Here is a 7,926-nt window from a genome sequence, read left to right as displayed (position 1 = left end):
TTTCTTTCTTCTACGCCTATCCATCCGTCAGATTGACATCCAACCGGGTGAGCGATAGTGGCTCCTGTTTACTAATAGATCTGCCGCCACTAGTATAACAAAAAAAAGCACGTAAGGATCCAGAATATTAAAATATATTGATCACTGATCAGGATCATATAAAGCCCAGTATTCCCAGAAAGGATAGTCATGATGTCCCTTCATGGCCGGCCTTTTCAGTATGGAGCCGAAGGCAAGGGTTTCCAGCAGGCCCCCTTCTTTGGCTTTTCCTTTAAGTGACAAGGGGGGTGAGGTAAGGAGTAGTATAAGAGTGGTTCGGTCATCGATAAGCCTCTTCTTATTCATTTTATAGGGCGGGGCTGCGGACCAACAATCCAGCAAAAGGGCTGAAAAGCTCCTTTATTAAACCTTCCCCTTTTAATAATAAGAAGGTAAGCATCAAAGCCCAGAAAACCCAACCTATACAAAGAGCTCTTTTCAGCCCCTACTCCTAACAAGTAAAAGTTGCTGGAACCCACCATATCTTGCTTCGGGGCCGATCTCTTGTATCGGAGCAAACAAATTCAATGATTTTCTATATTCTATTTATTTCTTTTTATTGTTGAGTTTTTTCCACCACAAACAGATTTGCCGCATGGATTGGATAGAGTCCCCTGATCTCGACATTCAAGCACGAATCCCTTGAGCGCTTCAGCGGCGGATAACAGCATGGGCAAAGCACTCTGGTGCGGCGAGCAGCCGGTTCTTATTGCATTCACCAAGATAGTCTTGCTCGCTCCTGAACACTACGGCGAGTTCAGCCACCACCTCCGGGTCTGAGCTCTGCTCGAGCATAGTCAGCCAGCTTCGTGACTTTGCTTAGCTTCCAGCGTTGCAAAGGGATAACATTTCACTATCTAGGCACCCTTGAAGGAGGGGTCCCACGGACTTCTTCCCCGAAGGTCAAGCCGTAGTTCCTGTCCCTGGGAGAAGTGGAAGGAGTTAGGAGGATGGAGCGCCCTTTGCCCTAAGAAATAGGCAGCTTCGCCTTCAAGCCGTCAATAAAATCGAGCTAATATGTGATCATGACAGTACACTGATGCATAGGTCTTCTTTACTTTACGGCCTTTTGATTATGATGCATCATGAACGTGCCAATATGTGATCGGGGTGAGCGGTGGTTAGATATAGGAGCGGCTCACCCCCTTGTCACTTAAAGGGCGAAGTCGCCGAAGCGAGTCTAAAGGCCAAAGAGTCTTCTTTGAAGGCTACTATGCATCCTTATTCATAGTAGAGTGTAAGGTAGGTTTGGGTATAGCAGGACTTGAACCTGCGACCATTAGGTTAAAGGCCCAATGCTCTACCAACTAAGCTATACACCCCAAAAAGGATGTAGTAGTAAATAAGGATTGGTACGGAAAAGAGGCCGGCCCACCTTCTTCTCATCATATTAAAGGAGCGCGGCTCTGTATGAGGCTCGTACTGCAGAGCAAGCAGAAGAAAACATAAGGTCGCGCGTTAGCACTCCTGCAAGAAAACGGATGCGCTAAGGCGCAACTTCGCGCAGCTGCTACGCCCTTGCTTCTTGCCCCTTATTTCAAACTCAAGGAAAGCCTTGATCGATATGAGAAAGATGCGCTCAAGCGCCCAACCTAGTAAAGGGGCTTGGGCTCGAAAGCCGGCCTTACTCAACAAGCACCTTTCTTAGTAAGGTTGCTTGTTTCCACTCATTGAAGATTCTCTACAAAAGAAGGTCAACCGGGAATACTCAAATAGCTCTCACTGACACCAGAGAAGGTGAAGTCCTCTTTCTTTCCAACCGCCATACGGTTCGCCTTAAAGCCTTAAGGATCAGGGGAGGAGCAGTTATCTATGTAATTACGTTGTTGGCCGTTGTTCCAGTCGAGCACTCTCTTTTCTTTGTCCAATTCCGTCTTACCAAACAAGACTGACTTCTTACCAACTCGCAAAGGGTTGTGAGGCTGGACCAGGTACGAAGAATGAATCTATATCTGTGCACGGAAGTTGCTGGCCGGCGGCCGCTCAACTGTTCGAGCGCAATGCAGTGGTGTTGGTTCCAATTTGACAAAGGTAGAATGCCTGATCGAAGGTCCAGTACAGTAGGTAGTAGGCGTGTTCGTTTTGGCTCCCAAGCGAGAAGGATAAATAGGCGATGTACCATCCTTGCTGCTACATACGTTTTCCTTGACTTGACAGATTCATTCAATTGAACCCACACTCAAAGGAGGACCACAAGCTCGGGGCTCGACGAAACGGAAAGTTTTAGCATGTTGAAACTTCTTAGGGTTAGCAGTGAAGGAAAGAACCCGGCATTCATTTCTTCATGAATATTCATAGCTGAGTCTACTAAAAGAGGAACCAGCCTTGTCGTGGTGATTAGAGGACAACTGTGATCGTTCACCTCTAATGTGACACGTTCCCTCCCAGTTATATGATCAACAGGATCAGTCGGCTAGAGAGCGGGGCTATTCTTCTTCTGGGGAGACAAAGTCGTCCCTTCTACTGACCGAACCCTCAGTTCGGGGGCCTTCGTCAACATGTTACGAAGCTCCAGTCTTCGGTGGGTCACCATTACTTGACTTAGAAAGGTGAACATCTGGGCAAGGGAAAGCGCAGTGCGCCTGGTGCAAATGGCTTTCTTTTTTCATGATATACCAATCAGAATGGAGGGTCCTACCTAAGTACATGATTGATAGAATCACAACGTAGGGGGGAGGTCAACTTGATGCGGGAGAGGCATGAGTGCAATTTGATCTTGTGGTGTATTCGTTTGTAGTCAGTAGGGCCTCTTTCTCGTTGATCAGTTCGCCTCCGCTTTATTGAAAAGTAGGAATTCCTATGGCGGTTTGTCAATGCCTCGGGCCGGATTGACTAACCTAACCCACCCTTATAGAGGCTTTTCCATAGTTGGGTGTCCGCTTTAGTGTGATTTACGAAGGCTAGGCTAGGTTTGGTAATATCCAAAACAAATGAAAAGAGGTTGGGGTCGATAGGTGGCAGTTGGCAAGGAAGTTGATCCCCCCCAAAAAAAGGGGGAAGCCGTGGTCGAACTCTTATTCTGGAAATAAGTCGGGGCCCTTTTACCAAGTCTACTAGATAGAAGATGATAGAGGGCCAACTATCGTTGCCTTGCACAAGACGGTGCCCTTTCACTTCGAGTTCCTTCCTTCGTAGTCAAATATGATGATACGCTTTGGCGATGTTACCTACCAAATAAAAGGCCTGCTAGGTGATCGAAATCGCTCAGGTCAGTGAGAAATCACTCACTCACCTACTCCTTATCTATTTAAGACTTTCTTCTATCTACTTTATCTCCTAATGTTACTCATTAGGGAATACCGGCCAAATTAGTCTGTCTGCCGCTTTCTTTCATAACAGAGTCGTTATTCCTGGTTGGCATAGAAGTCTCTCGCGCGGGCGAAGGAGATGCATTTCTGGTACTGGTGGTATTGGACAAGCTCTAAGGGAATAATCTATTTCTTGTTTCTGTATTTCTTTCCCATGACGACTAAGAACAGGCAAATCAAAAATTTCACTTCAAATTTCGGACCTCAACATCCTGCTGCTCATGGTATTTCACAATCAGTATTGGAAATGAGCGGAGAAGTGGTGGAACATGCGGAACCACATATTGGATTACTCCAGTGCGGCACGAAGCAACGGTTGACGAGATAGGGGCGCGCTAGCGCTCAAGCCTATTCTAATAAGGGTGTTAGCGCATCCGTTTTCTTGCTGGGGCGTAGCGGTTTGAAATTTGGAAAATATGGAGAGTCACAAAACGAACATGGTGCGGAGATTTGAGGTGTTGAAAAAAGGAGAATATTGAGATGTTGGAAGATTTTATAATTAACTTCCCATGATGCAACTGAAATCCCATATTGATACAGCACAGCTACTTGAATAGTGAAGAAGCAGCTACCAAGTACAGAAGAAAGAGAAAGAGTGAATGCAGTCCAGGTTCTAGTCTTAAGCAAGACAGAAGTAGGGCTTTCAAGCGGGTAGTGAGTCCTAAGTCAGAGTGGAGCAGGTCGCAAGGGTTCTATCCTATGGTGATTCGTTGGGCCTTTCGAACATTAGCTGCCCTTTCCAAGGTTTAAGCCTTAGCAATCTCAGTTTGTTGCTGCCAATCCTTAGCAAACTTGTAAGCAGATGGGCTCCTTCCCGTGTAGCCGGCCACAACTGTGTGGGGAGCCAAAGGTTGCTGGCCTATCGCTAACTCGAACAGACATATGGAGAGCTTTTTTGCAAGTTTTAGTAGAATTGTGCTACGTCCAGGAGCTGCACCCGGTTGGCACTCACAAAGTGCCCCACAGAGCGGTACTCCTCCAATAACGCATTGAATACTTCTATCCAGAATCTTCCTGTGAACCTGAAACATTAAGTCGTTCAGTCGTGTTGCGTCACGAGTCTACAAGCCTCATGTTGAGGAAGAAAGATTAGTTTCAATTTGGCATGGAAGCGAAGGAAGCATTTCATGAAATCAAGGATGAACCCTATTTGCCTTTCGCCCAAAGATTTTTTACGATTCAACTTCATCAAACAAACTGGAGTTAGGCCAACTTTCTTTTCTGGGTATGGCCACATCCGTTGGTGCCATATTTTTCCTTACGCTGGGTGGTAGGATTCGGACTGATTTTGACCTTGTTGGCCCAAAACGGTAGCATGTCTTCTATTTATCGAGTAATTCTCCACCCGCGGTCATCAGCTCCGCGGGACATCTACATTTTTTTGCTCCCGTCACTGTGTCTAGAGTGCTAAAAGAAATAGATATAGTTCAAAAGAAGGTGGTGAGACTTGTTAAGTCATCAAATGAACTTCTTAAAAATGAATCTTTTCTCATTGGGAGCTGGCTGTAATAGGACAGCGAGCATTTTTACCCCCAACGAGAAAGGAATGGGCATTTTCGGGCGGGGGGCGGTTTGGTTTCAAGGCCCTCGCAGCAGGAAGAGGCAGTTGTCATTTGAAAGGAAAGGCCCTTTGTATAGAGTTCGAACCCGTGACTTCTGGCGTGACAGACCAGCACACTAACCGACTGAGCTATTTCCCCCTTTCGTCGCTACTTTGATTCAAAAGTAACCTACCGGCCAATTAGTTTACAAAGTCAACATCGGATAGTATTCTTAAAAGCTGTACTAATGTCGTTCGCCTTTGGTACTTCAGTAGGGCTTGCATACGAAGGGCTTGCGGGGTGAACGACATTCTATTGTACTACTAACACTAGCTGTACTAGAGTAGTTTAGTAGCGCCTTTTGAATCAAAGAGGCTCACCCTTTTCGAAAGGCGAACACCCTGCTTTGCAAGCAAATATATAGCCCCCGCCCCTTTGTGTTGTTGCGAGCCGGAAAGTGTACCGGCTGTTTGAGTCACGAAAGGAACAAGCAACGGATTGATTAAGCGCTAACGCGCTCAAGCCTATAGCGTTAGCCTCGCGCATCCGTTTTCTTTCTTGCTTAATCTAAATATTATTATAATAATATATATATATATATATATATATATATATATATATATATATATATANAATAATATATATATAAATAATATATATATAAACAAAGAAGAAAATCCTTTTTTTATCCAATTGTTCATTCCTGGGAAGAGAAAGAAGCAGATAGAGCAAGGGCCGCTACAATTGCTTTAGCGCTAGGTCTCTCGAGCCTTGCCTTTTTCCATGTCTCCCGAAGAAGATTAAGAGCTGAAAGCGATTTCCCAATTATCCAACACTGGATCACTAGAAAAACCTTTGTCATTACAATAGGAAATAGATGCGAAGCTATTCATTTATCCAGTTGAGACTGCAACAATTTCTTTTGCGGGAACTGAAACAAGAGCTCGAACAGGAGCTGCTGTCGATATTGGCAACGTTTTTAGGGAGCTCTTTGGGAGCGAAATGACTGACGCACTAGGAGTGGTCTTTAAGAGCCTGCTTTCGAGTTACCCGGTGAATTTACCAACCTTGTTCGACTTCATCGCTACGCCCCTTACCTCTTTATTGGGAGCAGGTTGACTACAGAGGGTTTCCCCCTAATTGAACTCAAGCTTCTTTTTATGCTATTTGGAGCGAAACTCACTAGACCTAGAAGGAGTGAATAGCTACAATTGCTTTAGTAAATCTTAGGACCCTAACCGGAAATACGCTATTTGGACTACAATGACTTTTGCACCAACTCTTCTGGAAGCAGGGGCCGAAACAATGCTTTAGCGGTAGGAGCAGAATCCCCTTTTGGTTTGGAAGGTTAATATAGCAGAAATTCAAGTTTTACACCCCTCCCTATCGGTCCCAGAAACAGGCCTTCAAACACGTTTTTATGGCCAATGCTGAGATTCTTTAGTTCGACAACCTAGGCTTTGTCTCGGAATGCTAAGATTGAGAACACTCCTAGCCTCACAGCTCATTGACCTTCCCTCTGTTAAACAGCTCAGCGACTTGGGAAAGAGCTTGCCCACTGCACACTGATTGATCCGATAAAGCAAAGCAACCTGGCCACAGCTCTTTGTGTTGGGGCTTGATTCCCAGCCGAGATAACCATTTCATACCTCCCCTGATCCTTGAAATTGCCAGTTGCCAATGTTTGCTTGCTTGCCTTGTACAGCTTAATCCGCAGGCGAAGGAGCAACAGAAAGAGCTTTTGCGGCAGCAGGTCTCAAGGGAGACTAGCTCTACAGAGCCTTGCTGCTTCGGATATTGTGCCATAAATGGGAATAGGTCCATACGATCGAATAGGGTCTCTGCCAACCAGTGAGGAGGGCTTTACGCCTGTCCTTGAAGGTTTTCAGTGCCAGTAAGGAAAATGACCTTCATGTTTGCGTCGCCCTTTAGATAAATAATTACCTTTAGGTTAGTTTTCTTTCTCTCCTCTCATTGCCCCTTTTCTTATTTGTATAGTGCCATTCTTTCCTCAGCGTAGTCTCGGCCTTTCTGAGTAAGGGAGGTTTCTTTCTCTCTCTTCGAAAAGTGCTTCTCTACATTGTTTCTCTCCTTATTCCTTTAAAGCAGTAGGGAAGATATAATAGTTGATGCTACGCTTGGGATAGGTTCCTCTTTGCTTAGCTTGGTATATTCTGGCTAAGCATTCACGATGCCATCCTCGTCTCTAGCTCCAACTGCATTGTGTGACTAGGCTGCTTCGGGAGACAGTGAGGTTTTTCTGCTTGGGGAGTAGCACGTCAAAGAGTCTTTCTATCTACTAAAGCATATAAAGGAAAAAACTAAGATTGAGGCGAGCTTCTAGGTGTATTTGGAATCGTGGAGTGCATTAGCTGTGATATACTCTATTAACCGAACAACTACTCTTCGTATTGGCTAACATGATGGAGCCCCTGATTAGAGTCTTGGCGAGGTTGTGATTGGATAGAATCGTCTTTCCTTTTGCTATAAGCCTCAGTCTGTGGAAGCCTAAGCGACTTGTTCGCTTGATGGGTTCAGTCTTTAGTGGATTAGCGTCAAGCTTTTCTTTGTTCCGTCTCTGCATTCCTGCATGACCTAAATTTCAGGTATGCCCTTTGCCCTGAAGGAACTCGCGTCCTTCTCTCATGACTTTAGGCGCTCAAGTTTGCTTCATTCATCCGGTGCTAACGGGTCACGTCGTCCACAACCTCTTGCCCTACCCCCCATGCTTTCCGCTTTCCTAGTATTAAAGCCCTTCGTGTAGGAAGGTGTAAGATCGGCCCAAGGTGAGAGCTCAAAAAAGAAAGAAAAGTAGGCGCTTTTAAGGCCAGTGTGGAGTAGCTAGAACGGATAGGAGGTAATTCATCTTACATTAGGTGGCTTGCTAAAGCCTTGTGTTCGTTTCAGTGACCTGGAGTCTTCGTTTGGGAAGTCTCCCTCTATGAACGTGAACTACGGAGGAGGATGGATTTGATCTAGAGCAGAGTGGAATCTGGAGCAGGGTATCAGGTTCAGACGACCTCAAACTGGATAGAGCA

The 7,926-nt window shown here is 45.5% G+C and overlaps 1 non-coding gene across 1 annotated transcript; it reads right to left on the bottom strand.

Moving 5' to 3' along the window:
• Positions 1-1,288: 1,288 nt before the first annotated feature.
• Positions 1,289-1,361, bottom strand: TRNAK-UUU. The gene has a single exon. It is a non-coding gene; the product is annotated as a tRNA-Lys (tRNA).
• Positions 1,362-7,926: the final 6,565 nt, after the last annotated feature.

Source organism: Nicotiana attenuata, unplaced genomic scaffold (genome assembly GCF_001879085.1).
Source record: "Nicotiana attenuata strain UT unplaced genomic scaffold, NIATTr2, whole genome shotgun sequence".
Classification (NCBI taxonomy): domain Eukaryota; kingdom Viridiplantae; phylum Streptophyta; class Magnoliopsida; order Solanales; family Solanaceae; genus Nicotiana; species Nicotiana attenuata.
The sequence above is the reverse complement of the archived record's forward strand: the minus strand, read 5'-3'. Positions and strand labels throughout refer to the sequence as shown.